The sequence below is a fragment of the Antechinus flavipes genome, chromosome 6 (assembly GCF_016432865.1).
Source record: "Antechinus flavipes isolate AdamAnt ecotype Samford, QLD, Australia chromosome 6, AdamAnt_v2, whole genome shotgun sequence".
Taxonomy (NCBI): Eukaryota; Metazoa; Chordata; class Mammalia; order Dasyuromorphia; family Dasyuridae; genus Antechinus; species Antechinus flavipes.
The window spans coordinates 203614285-203639221 of NC_067403.1; the positions used below are offsets into that span (position 1 = coordinate 203614285).

The 24937-nt window shown below is 36.6% G+C and overlaps 3 non-coding genes and 1 pseudogene across 3 annotated transcripts; 1 reads left to right on the top strand and 3 right to left on the bottom strand.

Moving 5' to 3' along the window:
- Positions 1 to 1337: 1337 nt before the first annotated feature.
- Positions 1338 to 1411, top strand: TRNAT-AGU (transfer RNA threonine (anticodon AGU)). The gene has a single exon. It is a non-coding gene; the product is annotated as a tRNA-Thr (tRNA).
- Positions 1412 to 4577: 3166 nt separating this feature from the next.
- On the bottom strand, positions 4578 to 4649 carry TRNAA-UGC (transfer RNA alanine (anticodon UGC)). The gene has a single exon. It is a non-coding gene; the product is annotated as a tRNA-Ala (tRNA).
- Positions 4650 to 8251: 3602 nt separating this feature from the next.
- Positions 8252 to 8323, bottom strand: TRNAA-CGC (transfer RNA alanine (anticodon CGC)). The gene has a single exon. It is a non-coding gene; the product is annotated as a tRNA-Ala (tRNA).
- A 14454-nt stretch (positions 8324 to 22777) lies between these two features.
- On the bottom strand, positions 22778 to 23715 carry LOC127540775 (olfactory receptor 480-like; annotated as a pseudogene).
- Positions 23716 to 24937: the final 1222 nt, after the last annotated feature.

A 24937-nucleotide genomic window follows, 5' to 3' on the forward strand; every position in this document is an offset into this window, starting at 1 on the left:
AGACTTCTGTTACACAAAGCAGTCAACGGCTGCTCTCTGTCGGTTGGCTGAGCGGACAAAGGAGCTCTCCTGTGCTGCTGACAGAACCCACCGCGTTCCAATCTCTGTACTTCACCCCCTACACACAACCCCTAACGTTTAGTTCCGAAAGCAATTAACCCAAAGGGCACGCGGGATCTTTGCAGAGGAGTCTTTTTATTTATTTTTTTTTGGACCCGTCGCCTTCAGGCTGCAGAAGCCCCAGCTCCGGGCTTATTCAGGTTCAGGAGAGGGCTGCTGGCTTCTGTGGGCACTTTTGCTCAGGATGCCCTGCCGGAGAGAGAGACGGGGATGGAGATGCGGGAAGAGAATGGCTGGATTTGAGGTTACTCGCTCGGTCGCGGAACCAAAGAAAATACTTTTCTTTGGGAGCAGATGGAGAAAACTGACGGTTACAGCTCCTCTTGCTCCCTCTCTAAACAAGATTTGGGGTGGGGGGGGGGTGGAGAGAAACGTAAACAGTTTGTCAAGGCGGGGCTTCCTCAGGAAACTGACACCTGATCCCGCTGCCAGGACAAGAGAAAGTAAGTGTCGCAAAAAGCAAAAGGAAACTAGCCACGGGTTACCTACGAGCTCTTTTTAGGGCCCCTTCCCGATCTTTCCCGCAGTCCCCACTGTCTGAAAAAAGTCCTTGAAAGGAAAGCGGTCACAGAAGGGCGTCCAGAAGAAGGGGCCGGGTGCCGACGACTGTCGGGGGAACACGCAGCGTTCGAGACGGAGCTAGCTGATGGACAGGAGGAAGGCTCCATCTAGGATGTATCAAGGGTCCGGGAAAGGCAGGGAGTGGGGACGTTTCTGGTTTTCACTTTTCCAGCTCTCGTTCCCTCTCGGCCTAGCCCAGCGTCGGGGATGTCGGGCTGGGCGAAGTCGGTTCCGCTTCAGTGCTCGGTGCCCCTTGAAGTCTTGCTCGTTTCCAGCTCAGGCTATTTAGCTGCGGGCTGTCCCGCAATGCCATGGTAGGGACTGCCGGCGAGCTAGGAGCTGGACCCAGTGAGCAGAGGGTCCCTTGGTAGGGCGAGCGGTGGAGGAGAGAAGCAGAGGAGAGAGGAGAAGGTGGGAGTGGAGGGGACGGAATAGGGAGCAGGAAGGTGCGGCTGAGGCGTCTGCATTGTAGGCCAGGGAAAGGGAGAGGAAGGAATGCGCAGGTTGCGTGGAGGAGGAGCGGGAAGGAGAAAGCAGAAAAAGTGCAAATGATTTTTGAGTGTCAGGGCAGGAAAGGGAAAGTGTCAAAACACATCTGGATGGGTTTTTTTTTTTTCCTTTTTTTCTTGCTTGAATAGAAAAGCAGCTAAGGTCTTGGCTCCGTGGCTTAGTTGGTTAAAGCGCCTGTCTAGTAAACAGGAGATCCTGGGTTCGAATCCCAGCGGGGCCTATCTTTTCTTTAACTCTCTCACGGATTTCCTGAGAGAGAAAAATTACATTCCTTTGAGGAGGGATCAGAGCGGAGTGGAGTCAGTTGACTAGTCAGCTACTATTTATTAGATGCCTGATGATTTGCTAAGAGTTTGAAATACAAAGAAAGGCAAAATACAAATCTTACACCTTCCTGAGATGCCAAAGGCTTCCTAGAGATGACCTAGAAACTTCAATAGAAGTGAACTGAGGCACAATGGGAGCAAGGAAAGGAATAAAGATTGTTGAGCACATTCCTCGTAGGGGAGAAGAGTGTTAGCTCAATGTGGCCAGTAGTTGAAAAGAAATAATATGAGATAAGGCTGGAAAAATAGATTTGAGCTAGATCGGAGAAGATCTTGAATGCCAGTATCTGGAGTCTAAGACTTGAAGTAATCGTGGGGGAGTCCCTGGAGTTTTTGAATAAAGGACAAATCTCTCTTCCTCTTTCTTACTCTTAAAAAAAAAAGGCAAATCATCAGACAACTAGTAATCATAGGAAAACATACCTAAAGAAAGATAGCAACTGGTGGAAATCTGAGTAGCTGGCCTTCCCTTCAATAGTAATTAGGACTAAATCTTACTATCTTTTTTGGCTGATTCATCAAAGTTGGCAGAAAGCATCTATTTAGAAGGGAAAGTAATTTGAAAACAAAGATATTGATGCCTTTTTAATGTAAATTAAAAAAAAAAAACTATTTGGGCTCCAAGGAAACTAAGAGTTCCTTATCAAATGGAAGATTTTAAAGAAGAGATTGGAAGTAGACTTTGGAAATAGAGATAGGATCAGACCTTAGAACTGTAGGATAGGATAGTGTTAGAATATATTAGGTATAAAGGAGCTTTCATCTTAAGCAAGGAAATTAATTTATATCACAAAACAATACCAGTTTACTCAACTTAATTCTAGATATCCCTGGAACACTAGATTTTATGTTTGTACTGTTTTTATAGATTGTAATAATGTTTTGATGTTATTTGAATAAAATATAAGCTAAGCATTTTTAATGTATAATGTTCAAGACGTGAATATTGTTAGATGTTAGGTAGAGCCTAGGGTGTAGAACTCGAGCTCGGGAATAAATAAGCTGTTTTCCTCTAAAATCTCAAAACAAACAGGTTGGTTTTCTTTAATTTTTCTTTCTTACAAAACAACAGGCTATAGAGGGAGTATTTCAGGAAATGAACGATTTTTAAAAAATGAACAGGCCATAATAACCTGGAGACAAAAATAAGTCTAATAATCCTAGTGTATAGGATAAAAAAGAACTGAAGGATGTTTTAGATTCCCCACTAGATGGCAGACTTAAACAGAAATATAGAAATTTTTATTATTAATCAAATTGAATGGTCCAGATGCATTTCATTCTCTGTGCTGTATGTGTTAATATCTGTGTATTCCACTCAACCAAAGAATGTGGAATCATGAACTTGTAGCAGGAAAGTGTAGCAATCTTCTGAGAGATATGTTCTAAGTCCACAGTAGGCCAAAGGTGCCTATAACAGGTGCCTATAACACTTGCCTATAACACTTGCCCATATTCTTGACAAAATCCATGAAGAAGAAACCGTGACTGAACTCAACCTTTAAACAACACGTCTTTCTTGTGTTTTACAAAGCTGTTGAATTTACCAATACAAGAAACATTGCTAAAGCTCCTCTTTGTATATCCAGCATTTAGCAGAGTACCTAGCACATAGTGACTGTATATAAAAATCCTTATTGCCTTGCCTTACCTCCTATTGTGTGTAGAACCCTGAGACATGAAAAAAGCAATAATAATAATAATAATAGTTTTTTTCATATTTCTTAATGTAAAATGACAATTGTGACCTGAAGATCTGCTTCTCATTTAGCAGACGCTAGTATGACATTGAATAAGTAAATTAATGAAGGTAGAATTGTCATTTTTATTATATTGTCTCAGTTTACTCATAAGCAATAAATATTTCTCTAACTGTTTAGATCTATCTTTATTTGTGTGAAAAGTATTTTGTAATTTTGTTCATATATCCTTGGATGGGTTTGGTAGATAGACCCCTCCCCCCAAGTATTTTTTGTTGTCTGCAATGATTTTAAATGGGATTTCCCTTTCTATCTCTTCCAGCTAGGCTTTATTGGTGATGAGTTGCATGAGTTTATTTTATATTCTGCCACTTTGTTAAGTTGTTTGAACTAGTTTTTAGTAAATTCTTTAGGGTTCTCTACGAGGACAATTACATCATCTATAGAGTGATAGTTTCATTTCCTAGTTTTACTACTTTGATTTCTTTTCTTTCCCTTAATTCTTTAGCTAGAACTCTTAGTATAATATTAATAATAATGGTGATAATGGACATTCTTGCTTCGCACCCTGATCTTACTGCGGATGCTCCAAGTTTCTCCTTACAGATAATATTTGTTCTTGGTTTTAGATAGATACAGCTTGTAATTTTAAGAGAGGCTCCATTGGGATTCAATGTTAAGGAAGATGAGTGGTGAGTGTGTATAACAGAATACAGAGATTACAAAGGTAAGAACTTTATCTTCTAGGCCCCTTCCCAGGCAACTAAACTGATCACTGGAAGAGGCAGCACTCAGGGTATTTTGCAAAGGAATTTGTTCCCACAGTATTTCCTTTCAAAGATAATCACTAAAATGGTCTTATTTGTAAGAGAAGAAAGTATGACCTCGTCAAGGCATCTGCCATGGTTGACAAAGACCTTCTAGGAACCTTCGGAGCCCATATATTCCAACCACTCCCTTTACCTTCTTTTTATAAAGAAAATGAATTCCAGAAACCTTTAATGATTTGGTATCAGGTTTTACAAAAACAAACTGTGAGAGGCATGATTCAAATTTAATTGTCCTAATTCAAAATAGAGCAAATTTTAAAATTACCCTGCTCCCTCTTCAGATATTCCAGCAGGAAACTGTTTTGACATCCAGTAATGGGGAAAGAAAAGGCAGATGTTTAGAAGGTGGAAAAATGCGCTGATACTTAATAGCTAAAATTCGAGGGAGAGCCTCGATCGTGCACTGAAGCCTTTTAATCTTTTAGGTATCACATTTTAACAATTCACTCTATAACTTCTGAGTCTTGGGGCATATTGGACTAGAAGATAAATTGACTTAAATTCTGAGAATTTAAACCCAGAAGAAATAGTGGAGATGCCGGGGATCGAACCCGGGGCCTCACACATGCAAAGCGTGCGCTCTACCACTGAGCTACATCCCCATTCCAATTTTGAATTTTTAGTCTTTTCCTAAAATTAACATTTATTGTTTTTTTTTTTCCCTCTCGGTTGTATCATTAAACTAGGTGAGGGTGGTATTCTTCAAAAATTCTTCAAAAATTCTGATAGTAACATTAAGGAATATATAGGGTAATCATAGAAATACAAAGGAGGACATTTTCCATTGCCTTTCTAACACCTGAATTCTGAATTTTCGAAATGGAATCGAACGAACAACAAAAAAAATTTTTTTTTGAACTTGGGAAACACCAAAGGTTTTTGTCAATTTCATGTCCCAGTCTTTGTGATCCCATTTGGGATTTTCTCGGCAAACGCTCTGCGATTTCATTCTCTAATTCAGAGTATAGTTGAGGAAAAGAGAGAGAGGGAGAGGGAGAGGGAGAAAGAGAGAGATTGAGAGAGGGAGAGAGGGAGAGGTGTAAGAGAAAAGAGAGACAGAGACAGACGGAGAAGGAGGAAGAAGGGAGTGGGAGAAAACTAATTTGAAAGATTGATTAATTTTGCTGCATTACTACCCGCCCCCCTCCCCATTCTCCGCCTTTTTTTAAAACAAGGGATGGCTTGCCAGGGACGAAACAAAATTATTATTTCGGAAAAGAAAGAGAAATAAAAATAAAGATACCAAGAAAACTACTAATTTTAAAAGGAAACTTTATTGTGGCAGCAGAGCAAGGATTGATAGGCTTTGGGAAGATTTCTTAGGAAGTTACAGAACCCGTGAGAGATGATGGAGATAGAAGAATCAAAGGTTTGCCATTTGGTGGTCCTATTTCTCAAGTCTGCCACAAGGTTCATGTCCAAGTCTCACAACTCTGAACTCTATTCACCATCCCTTCCCTGCTCTGCTTCACCACACTTTCCTAGCCCTTCTGCGTCTTTTGGTACTTCCGTTTAGACCTTTTAATACTCTTGTTGTGCCTTCTCTCCTTGAGTAACGGTGGCACCTCGAAGATTTGAAGAGGAGCTAAGGTGTCCTTATTGAGTGTGGGAAGACAGAAAATGCAAGTCTTCGATTTGAGCTTAAGTCCGGAGAGGCGGTGGGGACTTCCTCGTGGAAACTTTTTGGTAAGTGGGGCACAGAAGTCAGGGCTGGAAAATGATCTGAATGCGGGTCATTGGCCTTATGGAGTGGAGAGATGGGAAAAGACGTAGGGAAGGACTGAAGAGGCAGAGAACAAGAAAGACTGGTTAGTAAAAACATTTTGTGGTAAGTGTGAATCTATTTTGCAGAGTCCGAGAAGAACAACAACAACAAAAAAGGATGAAGCCACTTTAGCTAATAAACAGTCGAAGGTACTAAAGTTCGAATTACAGAAACTGCTTTTTGATCGTAGTTACAGCAGAGACAAGCATGGAGGGATGGGCGACGACAAATATGTACCTTACCTTCAGCTGGCATAAATTCCCTGGGCACCCTGACGAGACTGTCGTGGGTAGGCTGAGATCTGTAATTTTGGATAAATAAAAGCTCAAAAAAAGAATCAAAGGACATAAATCCCTTCCCAACACAATTTTTTTTGGACTAAAGTGAATTTCTCTTTGCATCCCATTCCATTACCGAGTCTGATTCAACAACTGGCCTCTGGAAAAGATATGCTCTCTCTCCCCCAAGGAAAGATCTACCTCTCGATTTATGGGAGTTTTGGATTGGCAGGTTTTTAGACAGTTGTCCCTCAGCAGCAAGGTAAGGAGAGTCTGTGTGACTTTGGGGCATGCTAGTATTCCCAGGAGGAAAGATGTGACTCTTAATTCCTACTTTGGAATTTCTTAGATTTTAATTTTGTTCCATATCCATACTGACATTTTATTTCTTCTTTGAGGTTCCTCAGAAGAGACCGTGTTCTGTGGACATAAACTTTGCCATTTTTTAATTTTGGTGATTTTTTTTTTTTTTTTGGTATTCTCTAGTCTCAATTTGACCCAAATCATAACACTGTCTGGCATCTGTAGCTCAATCGGTCAGCGCTTTGGCTGTTAGCCGAAAATTTAGTGATAGTTCAAGCCCACTCAGGGACGTTTGGAGATTTTTTTGAAGTCTTACCTTTCTCCCCCTTCCCCCACCCATTTTTCTCCTTTTTTTTTTTTTTAAAGACCCTGCCCGGAAATATCCATGGTCTCCATTCCTGGAGCTCGCTACAGTGAACTCTGAATAAGAACACTGCCCCTCTTCCACTGCAATTAAAGACCATCTCATTATGAATGAATAAAATGAATGAAAGGGCAGTTATAGCTGACTGCAGTAAAATTTGACGTATTTTTTAATTAAACAAGACATTCTCTACTCTAAAAGCAGAACAACAACAAAAAAGGCTAGATCCACTATCCCTTTGATAATAATCAGTCGATGGCACTAATCTTCGAGCTACAGAAACTGCTTTTTTTGATCGTGGTTACAGCAGAGCTAACCATGGGGGGATATGGGACGGCAAATGCGTATCTTATCTCCAGCAGGCACAAGTTCCCTAGGCATCTTGGCAAGGATATTAAGGTAAACGGCACATCTAGGAAATTGGTGACAAGGGAGGATTATTTTGCTCTGGGGAGTGGAAGAGAGAACTGGGGACTGTGGATTGGAGAAATAAATTGCATCCGGGGTACAGGTAAAAGGTAAATGGTCCAGGTGAATAGCAGTATGGGAGTGTAGCCGAAGTATGACCCTGTTGTCCAAGAGCAGATATCCTGGGCTAAGGGGATTCATTTGTACCCAGGCTCCATTCATCTGGATTGGACCCTACAGCAAATCTAATGATTAGGGAATGATTATCCACAGAAACTGTATCCTGGTTTTTGGAAGATGGGGTGTTGGAGGTACAGTATTCAGGTTGGGTACATCTTAGTTACTTAAAGCTCTGAAAAGTTGAATGACTTATCCATGGTTACAGAAACTAGTATGTATTAGAATAAGGCCTTAATAATGACTTTCAATGTCTTCATCATTATCCAATAATACACAAAATAGTCCCTCTGTTTGGAGACCTCAGGAACCTTAAATTCAATTTGTCCAAAACTGAGAATATTATTTAGCTTATCACCACTATACAGATAGACGTCTCCCTTCATTCTGTCTGTGTCACCTATTTAACTAACCTCTTCATGTATCTAACAGATAAGGCAGACAAGGGAGACACTTTTACAGAGTGAAGGGAATTGTACTACAGACATATCCTTGGAAGAACATATAAGGAGTAGGGGAAAAGACAAAAAGATAGGAAAAGTATTGAAAGAGTGGGATTGATGTCTCTGAAGCAGTTATTCATGAATATCAATTGTGGTTGCCTCATTTTAGGAGGAACATTGACATAAAGTGAGCATGAATAAATTAATCTCTGTCCCAAGCAACTCTAAAAGTCAGTGATCTGTGTCAGCGGGAATTTCAACATCTGGAAGTTGAGTATGTTTCAGGGCCGAAAATGAAGTGCACAAGTTGAGGAAAGAACTTTAAGCGAAACTGGAAATAACAGGTGTGTGTATATTGTGCTTGTGTCACTTTGAGTGTACTGGAAATACCTGGCTTGGAGAACAGATTTCGGGGTGCTCATTTCCAAAGGGAGGGGTAGTCATCCAAAAGCACAAGAAATAAATTTGGAGATGCCGGGGATCGAACCCGGGGCCTCATACATGCGAAGCATGCGCTCTACCACTGAGCTACATCCCCAGCAGTAAGAACACTAGCCGAATAAGAGACTCAGATGTGCTCGATGTGGTGATCTCAAACAGTTAATTTTCTGTTTCTACCTTCATCTTAGAAGCTGGACCCACGGCCAGATAGGTGACTCTGAGAAATGACAGTCTGTTGCCATGGACAGAGGATTAAGGTGGAAGAGGAGGTGCGTTGGATCTTTGTTACGGCTTCTCCCACCTGGGTTTCCGGTGTCCAATCACATTCGTTTATGTTTTAAAATCTTGGTTACAATACACAGAGAAAATTGTAGAGAAAATTTCTAAAAAGAACACGGGACAGAGGGGTGCCTAGTGACGTTATCGCAAGCTAAAGAAAGCGCACAGGAAGGAGGGACCCCAGATGACGTTCATTAGCAGAGGAAGAAAAGTCATTACTTTGATCGAGAATCGAACACACGCGATTGTGCATAAACAAAACACAATAAAATTATTTCCATTCACAGTTCAAAGGAGAAGGTTGAAGGAAAGAGTTCTTACGTCCTTCCCTTCCCCCAACATACTGTTCGTTCCGAGCTTTTTCTTTTAAGCCCCAGCATCCAGATCCTGGATTCAGACTGACCCCTTCGACGCTTTTATGCAAGACTATGCAAGGTGTAGAATTGTGGCAGGCCTAGCAATCAGAAAAACCCGTTTTTTCTATCTACTAGCTGTGTGACCATGGAAAAGGCATACCTCTTCCTGGTTCACTTATCTCTACTACCTCCAATAACCCCCAAGATTGTAAATTACATGAGTTGTGGGTCTGCACCAATGGGAAGTTCCCACACCGAGAATTCCCTACTTCTAAAAGATCACAGATTTGGATCATTAAAAAAATAAAAACACAAAATTAGGTAATTCTACTTTCTGAATCAGTTAAGAACACTTCTCTTTTTCTAGCTCCCTCTCTGGAGAAGAGAAGGGGTCCTGCTAGCAACTGACTGTATCCAATTCTTCTGATTCTTTTTTTTCCCAAGGCCAGCAGATTCTGCCCAAACTTTGCTCTGCTAGATCCTCTCTTAAGACTTAACAGCTTCGATCTGTCCTGGGGAACTAGAGGCCAAAACAGTCTAATAAGATCTTTTTGAGTGGAAACCAAAGCTCTATGTCCCACTAATTCCATTAGGAATAGATCTTTTCTTAGAGGCACAAGAGTGGGACCATCAGTCATGACAACCCACTTAAAATATCCACCCAAACCACACAATAGGTCTATTGAATCAAACAATATAGCAAAAATGTTTCAGCAAAGTATTACAGGGATTATATTTACAATGGTTGAGATTCTGCCATATACCTTAAGATTTGCCAAAAATCAGTAAGCTCATTTGAGAATTAGAATGTCTTGAAAAGATGCTCTAAATCACTATTGATCAGAGAAATGTAAATTAAGACAACTCTTGAGATAACCACTACACACCTCTCAGATTGGCTAAGATGACTGTTGGAGAGGATGTGGGAAAACTGGAGCACTGATACATTGTTGGTGGACCTGTAAACGGATCCAGCCATTCTGGAGAGCGGTTTGGAACTATGCTCAAAAAGTTATCAAGCAGCAGTGTTTCTACTGGGTCTATATTCCAAAGAGATCTTAAAAGGGGGAAAGGGACCCACATGTAGAATGTTTGTGGCAGCTCTTTTTGTAGTGGCAAGGAACTGGAAACTGGAGATGCCCATCAGTTGGAGAATGGCTGAATAAGTTATGGTATATGAATGTTATGGAATATTACTGTTCTGTAAGAAACAATCAGCAGAGTGATTTCAGAGAGGCCTGGAAAGACCCACAGGAACTGATGCTAAGTGAAATGAGCAGAACTAGGAGATCATTATACATAGCAACAAGATTATTCAATGATCAATTCTGATGGATGTGGTTCTTCTCAACAATGAGATGATTCAGACCAGTTCCACTTGTTCAATGATGAAAAGAGCCATCTACACTCAGAGAACCGTGGGAACAGTGTCGAACACAACATAGCATTCTCTCTTATTTGCATTTTGTTTTCTTTCTCAGGTTTTCTTTTTCTTATTGATCTGATTTTTTTTGTGCACTAAGATAATTGTATAAATATGTATACATATATTGGATTTTAACATATTTAACATGTTTTGGACTACCTGCCAGCTAAGGGAAGGGGTGGGGAGGAGGAGGGGAGAATTTGGAATAAAAGGTTTTGCAAGGGTCAATGTTGGAAAAATTACCCATGCATATGTTTTGTAAATAAAAAGCTTTAATTTTAAAAAAGAGAATTACAATATCTAAACAACCAGAATTGTACAAAGTTCTAGATGCTCAGAGGCAGTTGTTTCGGGAAGGGAGGAGGTAGGGAGTAGAGCTGCTCTGTCTCCCAACAACCACCATCAAAGGATGACGTAGACTTCAAAGGGTCAGAGGACTTGGAATTACCCATATCCCAGTAGCATCCCAAATAATGGCTACTGGTATCAGTATCTGAAACCAAGGATAAACTTAGATACATGGAGGTAAAGCAGCTTTGCAGTTCTAGAAAGAATCTAGCAGAGAGTTATTCAATAATGAAGTGGAACATCTTGAAACCTATTAAAAAAAGAATTTCCAGAAGCTACATTCTCCTTTGCTCCAAGATTGAACCTATTTTCTCTTGTGTTCTCTTGTATGTGCTATCCAGACAGTATTGCAGATTTAGGGATGGAGGTTAAGTGCATATGTACCAATTGTTCCTATTATATTATTTTAGTAAATACACTCTTCTAAAAACTAATAAAGCTTGATTTAGTAATTTATATCAAATGATAACCTAAAAGGAAAAGCATGGATTGGGGCTCATGAGCTATAATATAATGAAAGGGAAAAAAACACCCTTTCTGATTGTCCCTGGAACATGAGATAATAGCAGCCTTTGAGGGCTTAACTTGACAGTGAGAGTGTAATTTAAAACAGTAGTTCTGAAATTCTGAAGTGAAAAATAGACAGAACATACAATAATGTTAATATGTTAAATTGATTTATTAGTATTCTTGTTACATGATTTTAATTTTTGGACAAGACTTGTAGTTTGAGTGGTATAGGGAAATCATATTGAAGATAGAAACTCTTATCAATGTGGACTGTCACTTGCTATACAGCTTACTAAGTCACGTAGGAGTCCTCAAACTACTGCCCACAGGCCAGATGCGGCAGCTGAGGACCATTATCCCCCTTACCCAGGGCTATGAAGTTTATTTAAAGGCCCACAAAACAAACTTTTGGTTTTTACTATAGTCTGGCCCTCCAACAGTCTGAGGGACAGTGAACTGGCTCCCTATTTAAAAAGTTTGAGGACCCCTGGATAGTATCAGAGAGTTACATGTGATTATTATGATTATGATATAATGAAACAAAGTTTTCAAAAGTGAATAGTCAATTCAATTCAATTTGCATTTATTAAGCTTCTACATTATATATAGCACTATGTTAGGCATTGCAAATACAAAGGAAATTAAAAAAAAATTCCTATCTTCAGAGAGCTCATAGTTTACAAAAACCAGGTAACTAAGTAAAAGACAATTTAGGGGAAGGAGAGAACAAAGAAAACTGAATTTCTTGTAAGTCTCTTGTAGAGACTTAAAAGATGCTAAGGTTATAAGAGAACAACTCTTTGAGGCTGGAAGGATTCAGCTTTGCATAGGCACACAAGCGGATAATGGAATTCCAGATTCAGAAAATAGCAATTTGGCCAGTTTTAATAGAATGCTGAGTGAATGAAAAATAACTGTGAAATGCATCTGAATGAACAGAGTATATGAAGATTAAAAAACTTTAAATATTAATCTGAAGAGTTTGTGTTTTATGAGACAACAAGGAGCCATTGGTTGCTTATGAGTCTGCAATTTTGTGACCCTAAAAAAAATCACTTTTTCTGTAATTACATACTCCTTTTGAAGCTTTCATACTCTGATGTTTCTCTCTTTTTTTAATTCTTTTTATTTTCAAAACATATGCATGAATAATTTTCAACATTCACCCTTGCAAAACCTTGTGTTCCAAAATTGTTCTCACCCTTCCCCTACATGAATGAAATCTGGAGATGGAATGGCTAAGATTATGACTTTGTCAGCTTTGGAAAGTAGGAAAAACCATTAATGGTCCCATTACTTATTGCCACTGAAATTTTGAGCAGGAGAGTCATACAAAGAGATCTCTGCTTTAGGGAAACCATATTTTTAGCTTTGTAGGGAATCATTTAGAGCAAAAGTTCTACAACTTTTTTTGTTTTGTAGAATGGACAATATGAGGAAGTCTACGGACCCCTATCCAGAATAACATTTTGAAATAAAATATATAAGATTACAATGGTAGCAAAAAAAAGTTAATGAAAATAAAGATGTAATTTTTTTTCCTATTTAATTCATGGACTTTAAAAATCTATCCATGGACCTCTAAAGGGACAATGGACTCCAGAATAATAATACTGATTTAGAAGAATGGGAATTTGGAAGCTATAGGTCCAATTAAGAGATAGTTCCATTAGTTTAGATAAAAGAGGATTTATATCTGAACTAAAGAACATTGTACAAGATTATGTTGATCAATTGTGATGGACATGGCTCTTTTCAGCAATGAAGTGATTCAAGGCAATTCCAATAGACTTGTGATAGAAAGTTCCATTCACATCCAGAGAGAGAACTACGGAGACAATGTGTATCAAAGTATAGTATTTTCATCTTTGTTGTTGTTGTTTGGTTTTGTATGTTGTGTTGTGTTTGGTTTTTTTTTTTTTTTTAAGGTTTTTTTGCCTCTTTGGATTTGCTTTTTCTTATACAATATGACAAATATGGAAATATATTTAGAAGAATGGCATATGTTTAACCTATATTGGATTGTTTAATATCTAGGGGAGGGGAGTTGGGGGGATGATGGGAGAAGAATTTGGAATACAAAAGTTTTGCAAAGGTGAATGGTGAAAATATTTTTGCATGCATTTGGAAAAATAAAAAGCTATTTAAAAATGAATTTGCCTTGATTATCAAAGTTTTCTTTCAGCACTGATGTTTTGTGATGAAATTTATGTGCTAAATGGACAATACCATGTATATATTTAAGGGTAACTCCTAAATTAAGGAATGAAGGACCTGATGCACCTTCCCTCACACACAGACCTTCAGCAGTCAGCTAGACCTTCTTTTACAATGTCAGCAAGTCCAGAAAGAGCCAGAGGCAAGAGAATGATCATCATTGATTAGTGCCTTTTTAAAAAGTACTTCAGTTCTAATTCCATAACCAATCAAAGAGACTCTGTGTGACTTTCAGAACTAGTTACAGAATATCACTATTTGCTCTAAATCTGTTCAAGGCATTTCCATTACATATCATACCTTTCACGAAGCAGGTTCCTCAGTCTCTTCAAGATGGGGAATTGTCTCCTTCTTCCCCACCTGCTGCCTCTTAATATAATCAAAAACTACATGATCTTTGGAATATTTTGCTCTCTTTGATGTCCCCACTACCATCATGACTGCAGAACAGGATCATAAAGAATTGAGATATCTTGCATTTGTATTATTTGTATATTTTGGTTATCTTAGCAAAATATCCTGTTTTTGGATCCACTGTCTAAAGAGGTAATTTTTTTTTGAAAAACAATGAATATATTTAATCACATAAAAAAAAACATCCAAAATCTGATAATTATCTCAATAGATACAGAAAAGTCTTTTGACAAAATATAACATTCATTTATGTTTTTTAAAATCCCTACAAAACATAAAGGACAATTTATTTAACATAAAAAGTATCTAAAATCATTTGCAACTAGAATGTACTAGAAACTTTCCCAATAAATACAGAAGTAAAGCAAGGAAAAACTAACCCTATTTGCTGATGACATACTTAGAATGGCTTACTAAGAAAATCCTAAGATTTAGAAAATCTAAGATGATCAAATATAGTCAATGGAGCACCTAGAGTTTTAGCAAAGTAGTAAACTAAAAAATAAAACCAGCAAAACTAATAGCATGTCCATATATAGTAATAATAATAACAAAGGCAATAATAGGAAAAATTACATTCCAAATAACTACAAAATGAATAAATATTAAGGAATCAATCAAATACTTTCAATATTTGTGTAGATATCATTTCAATTTGCTTCTTAAAGAAATAAAAAATGACTTAGATAGCTTGAAGGAGTATTCAGTTTTCATGGCTGAGACATGGCAAAATATAATTGCCATCATAATGCCACCAAAATTAATTTAGTTTGAATAATATCCATACAGTGCTTACACAGTGCTTGTATATAGTAGGCATTGATAGATGCTTACCCATTCCTTTTTCCTTCCCCTATTGCTATATTAGTTAAATTAGCAAAAAAAACCTTTAGAGAACTTGATATAATAGTAACAATATCAATGGGAGAAACAGAAGATCTAGAGTATCAAGGAATATAATAAACAGAGATAAAAATGAAGGGGGCAGTAAAAGAGAATAGTATTTCCAGGATTCAAACTATATTAAAAAGGAGCAGTTATTCAAATCATTGGGCACAGCTTTTTCCTAAATAGAGAAATATATCTATAAACACATTAGTCAGGAGAGAATAAAACAGAATTCAAAATATAAATTATTTAGGAAAGAACTCCAAATGTGATAATTGCTGGAAAACCTAGAAAACAGACCGATAGAAATGAGACTTGGATCAGAACCTTACATGTGTTCTTGTTGTTTAGTTATGTCTGACTCTTAGAGACCCCATTTGGAGTTTTCTTGGCAAAGATACTGGAATGATTTGCCATTTCTTTCTGTTCACTTTACTGGTGAGGAAACTGAGGCAAGCACAGTTAAATGATTTGCCCACAGTCACACAACTAGTAAGTTATCTGAGCTCATATTTGAACTCTGGTCTTTCTGACTCAGACCTAACACTCTATCCATTGTGCCACCTAATTGCCACTGTATTCCACAATAAATTTAAAATGGATATGTGACTTTAATATTAAATATCATACCATAAAAAATTAGAAGAAATGCAGAACAAATTGCTCTCATTGCAGTGGGGTAGATGTATTCTTGTCTTAACAAGGGATAAAGGCTCTTAGACAAAATTTATGATTTTGATGACATAATGTTTTGGCCCCAATAAAATTAATACTTGTAGGATAAATAAAGAAGTGGTTGAATGAGGAAAATCTAACAAATTTCTCAAATGAGTTTAGTATTCTAGATAGTTATATTAAATATTGATATATTCATACACATATACATGTGAATATATGTCATTTGTGTCATTCTATTTTCAGCTCATCTCTCTTGTCATGTGTGTATTACATATATACAAACGTTTATGACCATATACATTAAATTCTATATGCCAAATGTATACATGTGGATATGCACACATCTATATACAACATTCCAAAGCCATTTCCCAGCAGATAAATGCTTAAAAATCATAAACAAATAAATCTTAAAAGAAGCATGCAAACTATAATCATCCCTCCACATTTGTGGAAGCTAGGACACAGAAGAGAATATACTTTAAAGAGGCTCCTTCTCTTTTCTCTTCCCGTTCCACTGGAAAATTTTTGTGCTGAGATGTGAAAGGGAGAGGATAAGCTTGAACTCGACAAGAACTTTAAAAGACTGGAGCTGTTTTGGTGGTAAATGGGCAACATTAAAATAGCAATTGGAGCTTCATCTTTTTTGACTAGGAAAGCAGCCTAAGAATCCTGTCTGGGAAAAACAGTTATTATTACCCTTCCACTTGACATAATTGATATCAGTGATTTGCCAGTTCTGTACTTCTCCATCCCAGCCTAGAAAAGTCTATGTTAATTCAAAAGTTTCCTTGTTTTATCCAATTTTTTAACATTTCTGTTTGATCGGCATAGCAATATGGTATCAGCTAAAAGTGTGGTTGATCACAGTAATTTCTGGTGTATATACGTTTCATCATTGAAAATAGAATGCAAGAGAGGAGTAATGGCAGGTTACACAAAAATAATACAGAAATAAGATCCTCCTTCCTGAAAATTCTGATTTCAATTAAAAGATCATATTGATTTTTATTCTATGACTTCCCAAAGTGAAGTAAAAAACATGAATCTGTTTTTTTCCCCTCAGACAAAAGGTGAACTCAACAATAGTTTCTGTCTAGTGAAGGGTTTGACAAAATTACAGGGTGGTAGATAATATGGTCTTCCTCATTCTGCCCATTCTCAGAAAAACCTTCTTACTAGAGTGGAGCCAAAGATGGGGACTAAAGAAAAAGTCACATTTGATAGGAGGAGGAGGGGGTTAGTTGGAAAAGACTGTCAGTTCTCACAAACCAAAATTGGGGGCCAGAGAGAGAGAAATTAAAATTCCTAATCCTTTGTTTTCTGCTGGAGTTTAACAGATTCATTCCAATTTATACAAACAAATCCTCCTAGAGATTCTGCTAGAGAATTCATAATTGAGATTATAAACAATCCGTATGAATTCACTATTTGCCAGGAGTATCAATTCAGACTTAGCATACAATCAACTACCTCTGCAGTTTTAGAAACATGTTACTATTAAAAGGAGGGAAGGCCTACAAAGAGCATTTTTTCATAATTAGCCTAATAATGAAATATTTAATGATCTTGGAATATAACTGTTATTCATTGGTGAACAGTGTCCACAAAACATCGGTAATAGTGATTTTGAGTGTGATTTGAAAAGAAGCTAATGTTGTTTTATAGTTGTTACAATTTAAATTTGGGGGTAGAAGCATAGCCCACTTAGCTTTTTTCCTTACAAGTTATAAAGAGAAAAAAATTATTGAACATTTTGACTGCAATACATGTAGTTACAAAAAATTTTTTTTCAAAGAAAATTCTTCACTCAACAGTAAAGCAGAAAAGAAAATAATAAATTCTACTCACTATAATGTTTCTTTTACTTAGGAAGTTTCCATTTTACTGTACAAGAATAAGTCCCTTACTTGTTCCACTAAAGCAGATCAAGCCAACTTCATCTATGCCTCACATTAGTATCTGTTCATTTTCTCAAAGGCCACATTTCCACTGAGGAAAAATTAGTATAATTTTCATAATTATCAAGATGATATGAGCAATGAATATACTAATAATTTAGAGTTCTCAGAGCTGCCTCTTCTGACTTGAGAATCAATACCTTACAATGTAGCTTGAAATGATCAGTCAGTTCTTAACAATGCTCTCGTGTGTTAAGTGAAGTGAATCAAAGATTGTAGAACTTATTCCTGTCCCAGAACTCTAGTCCTATGCCCTCATCAACTAATGATTTGAAATAATCACTTATAAACTATTCCCACAAGACTGGATAATACTCATATTGTGCTGGATTCATGGGCTTTTTAGTTTAGTTTAAGCCTCAGAGTGGATTTGTAGTCCCCAAAAGTCCTTGTAGTTCCCTCCTTTTTGACTTTCGGGAGTTTAAGATGAAAAGTTATGAGTTTAGTCACAATTTATCTAAGTCCCCATTTAGGAAAATTCCTGACATTCAAAACAGTGTCAATGACCTAATCTCTCTACCAAGGTTGACATGAATCCATGAACAAAAGATTCTGTGTTTGCTTCTGTTTATGTTGTATCTATTGTGACTTAGGTAAAAGACTGTTAGAAATGTGAATTTCAAAAATCAGAAGAAGAGTTACTATCAGAATGTGTGGGCAGCCAATTCTAGACCATTATCATAGTACTAAGTGACCAGAAGCCATACCAGCAAGGCATTGATTTCACACTCAAGCTGTCAGCTCCTACAAGCAAGGGACAGACTATTCTTTAGCTATACTGCATTTTGGAGTAAACTTTGTTAGAGCCAGTGCTTTGTGAAAGCTGCTTTAAATTTCAAGTCATTCTCCCAGAGGTGAGGTGGAAAGGGAGAGTATGCTAATGATCCACAGGGATATGTATCTAACTTCTGGTTGTATTACATCTTCTCAGTAATTGTCTTTTTTTTTTTTTTTTTGGTAACAGTAATTGATGGTAATTGGTTGAATGACATTGGGGAATAAGTCATTGAATCAAATTATGATATTAGGGAAGTATTAATTGCCACTAGAGATTGATGTTGGGGAAAACAATCCAAAATGGGGAGACAGATTAAAGCTGATAGTATTATTTTTTAAAATAGCATAAAGACAGAGTAGATGAAAGGTAAACTTTGTTTCAGAGGAAGTTATTATTAGCTTGAGAGGCTTGGAAGGCTTCTTGGGAAAATTAGGATTTGAGTTTTTGGAAGAAAGACAAGGAAACTAAGTGACAAAGATGGAAGAACAAAGTATCTTGGTACTATTAGACAACCAGTATAAAGACAAAGAAGATGGAGTGTCATTTTTGGGGAAAGGCAAATAATCCAGCATAGTTAGATTATACAATTGTGTGAATGGGAGTAAAGTGAAAGACTAGAAATGTAAGAATGGAACAAGTTGTGAAGGTCTTTATTTTTCAAATTATTCTTTATTGATATATTTTGTTTTTCATTACCTAAATTTCTTTAAGTAGCTCTCCCTCCTCATTTTTCCAAAGAGTTATCTCATAGAAAAAGACTACATTTTATAAGTATACTAAGCTACAAAACTGACCATTGATAAAGGAAAGTTACTGCATATACTAAAATAACTATAGCATCACTTTTGTGGTAGCAAAGAACTGGGAAAAAGCAGATGTCCAGTGACTGAGGGATGACTAAACAAATTGTGACATATGAACATAGTCAAATATTATATTAATACAGAAAGATAGAAAAAACTTACATAATCTGATAAAAAGTGATAATAGTAGAGCCAAGAAATCAATATATAAAATAAATACATTAATGTAATGGAAAGACTAACCCCTCATAATTAAAAGAAAATGAATACTGCAATATTTTAAAAAACAATAGTGGACCCAAAGAGGAGTGGAGAGAAGACACTTCTCCCTACTCCTTTGCAGATGGGGTGGTTCACGTTTGTGGAACACTGCATGTATTTTCAGATTTTTGCAATCAACATATAAATTCACAAATTTAATGCAGTAAATGAAAATGTACTTTTTCTAAAACCCATTTATTTTTATCACTTAATCATAACCATTACATCAGTAGACTGTTAGATTCTTACACACTGGAATTATTTATTTTTTGTGACTGTATCCCCCCAAGCCTAACACAATAACATAGTATGTACTTAATAAATGTTTATATGGGCAGAGTCAAAATGGCAGATTAGGGGCTGTGCTCCAGCTGAACTATCCCAATATTCCTCTCCAAAATTATATCTCAAAGAGAAGTGTTAACTAACCCAAGAGAGACATAACAAACAAAAGGTCAAGGTGAGATATTTTTCCAGCCTAAGAAAACTAAAGAAGTCAGCAGGAAAATCTGGTATATCAAAGTGGAGGCTAGTCTGGAGTCCACCCATGTCATAATAGCAACAGAGGCTCAAGCAGCAGCTGCAGCTTCAAGAGCTCTCAACCCAGAGACAGTAAGAAGAATTGGATATCTGGTCAGAGATTATAGGAGACCCTGTGCAGGGACTGGCCATAGCTGGCACTGATTGGAGATTATATTGTCCATATGCAATTCTAGGTTATATTTTGAGAATGGAGAGGTAATCTAGTGATGACAAGGAAACAAGGACTCCAAAATGTTTGGGGTTGCAGGGGCCTAGAGATCCTTTCTGAGGTGGGGGTATATACCAGGAGAGTAGTGAGCACACTTCTCCCAGGATCACACATATAGAACCAGAGAACTGGCTCTAAAAACAGCAACACAAAAAAAGCTTGAAACTTTGGACAATGCCTCCCATTCCCTAAGTGAGCAGAGGCCAAAATTAACATAAAATGAAAAGCCTAGAAATAGGCTTCAAATAAGCAAAAAAGAGCAACAACAATAAGAGTTTGAACCTAGAAAGCTACAGTGGTAGCAGGGAAAACCAAGTCATAAACACAGAAGGAAATAATGATGTGGAAAAACTAGAAAAAGCCTCAAAGAAAAATACTAATTGTATCCAAATTCAACAAGAATTCCTGGAAAAGTTAAAGAAAGAAATAAGAATAGTAGAGGGAAAACTGGGAAAAGAAATGAGAGTGATTTTTTAAAATTATGAAAAAAGAATTAACAACTTGGTAAAAGACTGAAGAAAATACTGAAGAATACTGAAAAAATTGAAGAAAACGACAACTTAAAAAATTGAGTTAACCAAATGGTAAGATAGCTCTATAAATCCACTGAAGAAAAGAACTCTTTAAAAAGTAGAAGTGGTCAAATGTAAAAGGAGATATAAAAACTTACTGAAGATAAGAACTACTTAAAAAGCAATTTTGACTAGTGGGGAAAGAGGTACACAAATAGAGTAAAGAAAATAATTCCTTAAAAATTAAAATTGAGCTGGGTGGCGCAGTGGATAGAGCACCAGTCCTGAAGTCAAGAGGACTTGAGTTCAAATGTGGTCTCAGACACTTAATATTTCCTGGCTGTATGACCCTGGGCAAGTTACTTAACCCCAATTGCCTTAGCAAAAAAAAAAAAAGAAGAAAAAGAATTGAGCAAGTGGAAGCTGATGATTCCAGGAGACATTGAGAAACTTAAAACAAAGTAAAAAGAATTGAAAAACAGAGATAAATGTGAATTATCTCAAAGGAAAAACGACTAAATGTAAAATAGATCCAGGAGAAGTAATTTAAGAATTATAGGACTACCTAAAAGCCATCATCAAAAAAAAAAAAAGACTCTAGACATCATCTTTCAAGAAATTATCAAGGAGAATTTCCTCCATATCTCAGATCTAGAGGGAAAAATGAAAATGGAATGTAAACAATTCAACTTTGTTGATTCCCTTATGATTTCTTTTTCATTTTTACCTTTTTGTGTTTCTATTAATTTTTCTGTTTGAATGTCAATTTCTATTTAGTTTTGGTCTTTTCATTAGAAATGCTTGAAAATCCTCTATTTCACTGAATGCTCATTGCCCTCCCAAGCTCTCTATTATTATTACTATTTTGCTGGGTAGGGTATTCTTGCTTGTACTCCTACTCTTTCATCTTCAAAAACATCATATACCAATCCCATAATTCCATTAGCATGGAAGCCACTAAATCTTATGTGAACCTAACTGTGATTCTACAATATTTGAATTTTTTTCTCTTGCTACTTGAACTCTTTTACCTGGGAGCATTTGAATAAATGAAAGAAAGTAGAATGACAAAAGAGAGAATGAACTAGGAAGCAGTGGTTACAAGCAAAAAGAGTTTTGAAGAGAGACAGAGAGAGGGAGAGAAAATAAGATGAATGGAATTATACTGTTAGTAATCACAAACTGAATGTTAATGAGATGAGATCAGTCATAAAATAGAACTGGATAGTAGAATAGATAAAAAGCTAAAAAATCCAATATTTTGTTTATACTTGAAACAGAAAGACACACAATGATTTAAAACACAGGGCTAGAGCAGAATCTAATATGCTTCAGTTGAAGTAAGAAAGGCAGGGATAGTTAACAAAAGCAAAAATAGACCTAATTAAAATAGATAATTAGGAAAACTGCATTATGCTAAAAAGTATCATAAACAATAGTCTGTCAAAAACCTTTATATCAAGTTTCTTTGGTAAAGGCCTCATTTTTCAAATATATACCAAGTGTAGAAGAGTCTAATTTATTTTTTTAAAAGGGCATTAATTGATTGATAAATGATCCCAGGGCATAAATAAGCAATTTTCAGAATAAATCAAAGGTATGTATAGTTACCTCACATTTATCAGAAATAACATATGCTGGAAAGGATGATGGAAAAATAAGTATACTAATGAAGTGCTGGTGGAATAGTGAACTAATCTAGTCTTACTGGACAACAATTTGGAGATATGTTCACAGGGCTGTAAAATTGTACATACCTGTTAATACAATAACACCACTATTAGAGATGAAAGAAAAAGGAAAATGACTTACATGTATAAAATAAAAATTTATTGCAGCTCTTTTTTTTAGTGTCAAAGAATTGGAAATCAAGGGGATGCTTATTCAAATGGAAAATGACTGAACAAGCTGTGGCATATGATTGTGATGGAGTACTTTTTGTTTGGGAAATTATAAGGGGAACATTTCAGAAAAATGTGGCAAGAACTAAGTAAACTGAAGCAAAGTGAAGTAAGAAGAACTGGGAGATCATTGTGCACAGTAGAAGCAATATTGTGATGATGACTGTCAAAGATATGGCAACTATCAAAACAATGATCTAAGACAATTTCAAAGGGCTTGTGGTGGAAAAGGAGAAAACTGATGAACTCAGGACAAACTAAAGTATAATTCTATAACTTTATTTTTCTTGCTTTTTTTTGGAAGACAGCTAACTTTGAAATATGTTTTACATGATTTTAAAAGTATAACTGATATAATGTTGCTTACCTTCTCAGTGGTTTTGAGAGAGTGAGAGAGACAAAGAAACTTTGAAGCTCAAAATTTAAAAATAATGTTTAAAATAAATTTTTAAAAATTTAATTGTAAATTCATGAAAAAAGATGTTTTCTATTCATCAGTTTCCTTAGGGCTCCTTTTACTTCATTGTTTCTTAAACTGTAGATTAGGGGGTTCAACATGGGGATCATTACACTGTAGAAAACAGAAATTACTTTATTCTCATCTGTTGAATAGCTAGATTTAGGCATCACATAAATTAAAGTAAGAGTCCCATAGTACAGAGTGACTGCTGTGAGATGGGAGGTACAAGTTGAGAAAGCTTTCGATCTCCCCTCAGTAGAATTTATCTTCAAAACAGAAAAGAGGATGTATACATAAGAGATTATGATAATTAGTACTGTGATCATAATTATTGACCCAGCAGAGGCAGCAGGAAGAATTTCAGCAAGATTATCTTCAGAGTAGGAAAGCTTCAAAAGTGGTGAATAATCGCAAAAAAAATGATTGACCTTATTGGTTCCACAGAAGGACCGATTCAATAGGCAACCAGTAAAAAACCAAGCATTCACAGAACCGCCCACATAGGATGTGATGAGTAACAGAGTGCAAACTTTAGGAGACATATTGATGGAATAGAGTAGGGGGTTACAGATGGCCATATACCGATCATAGGCCATCACAGCCAGCAGGAAAGACTCAGCTGTTCCAAAGGAGAAAGTACAACATATTTGGGCCATACACCCTGGCAGAGAGATTAAGGTGATGTCCTTGAGGTAATTCGTGAGCATGAGAGGTGTGACAGATGAGGAAATTTCAATATCCACAAAAGCCAAGTGACTGAGGAAAAGGTACATTGGCGTATGAAGCTGGGAGCTAATTCTGATCAATATGATTAAAATAAGGTTACCAACTAATGTAATTGCATAGACGCCAGGAATAACACAAAGAGGATGACACGAAGAGCTGGATCATCTGTTAATCCCAAAAGAATGAATTCAGTCACAGCAGTGCAGTTATTGCCAGACATCTGTCTTGGAAAGAGTGCCTATTAGACAGAAGAGAAGGAGATTAAAATAGAATACAGGACTAAGATTTGAATATGTCTACTGATGCATTCAGAAAACATTCACTGGCCACTTCCTACAGGCCCATGACATATTCTTACTCCTATACTTTTCTTCTATGCACCAAGTAGGTTATAGAGATGAATAAATTTGTTGTTTCTAGTTTTTTCTCCATGGACCAAGTATATTGTATAATTTTCTAATTTTGCCATTTTGATGACATGAAAAAACATTTAAGAACTGAAGATAGCTGTTTTCCAACCATAGGAATCTTTCTTGAAATATGCAAGGATTATGTCCAAATATGTAAATTTTGTTCTGTCAAATAACTACCATTGTTAATCCCATCCAAAGAAACAGAGCCTGCTTTGTGATCCCTGACTACTCAAAAGATTACCTTCCATAACTGAAAATATTATTCACCTCATGTTGATTATGAGGAAAGTCCTTATTTCCATGAAGACCCTTATGCTTCAAAATCACAAAAGAGGAGGAATGGAGAAATCTGGATTCTAAGTCTTCTTATTTAATTTGCTCTTAGTACTTGACATAAGGGCTATCATTATACTATATATTGCTTGCCTGAAGAACTATGAGAAATTTCCTAGGGGAAACACCCTCCCTGAAAGGGAGGGTAGGGAGGCAATGAAACAACCTATTTTAACCACATCTTCTTTACATATTGCTTCTTTCCATTATAGCTGAGCAAAATGGTATAGGAAAGTGATGGCATTTTAATGTTTTGTAAGAAGTGATGACTGTGACTGCTTATAGGAACACTTCTATTAACTGATACAGAGTGAACTCAGTAAAACTAGAACAACAATTTATATAATAACTACAACAATCATGAGAGGAGAAACCACTTTGACAAACCTCAGAACTTGGACCAAAGTGGTCATAAATCAAGTCTTCAAAAGGCTGATGAGGAAATATTACTTACCACTTCTTGACAGAAAGGTGATGGACTAGAGGTACAGAATGAGACAAGCATTTCCATACATGGCCAATCTGTTAATGTATGTTACTTGACTATACATAGATCATACAAGAGAGAATTTCTACTATGAGTCAGGATAGGTAACTAAGTGGATAGTGAGACATGAGTGGAGGGAAATAAGAGCAACAAAACACTTTCAAAATGCACAAAAATAAAAGATAAATACATGCACGTGTGTGTATGTA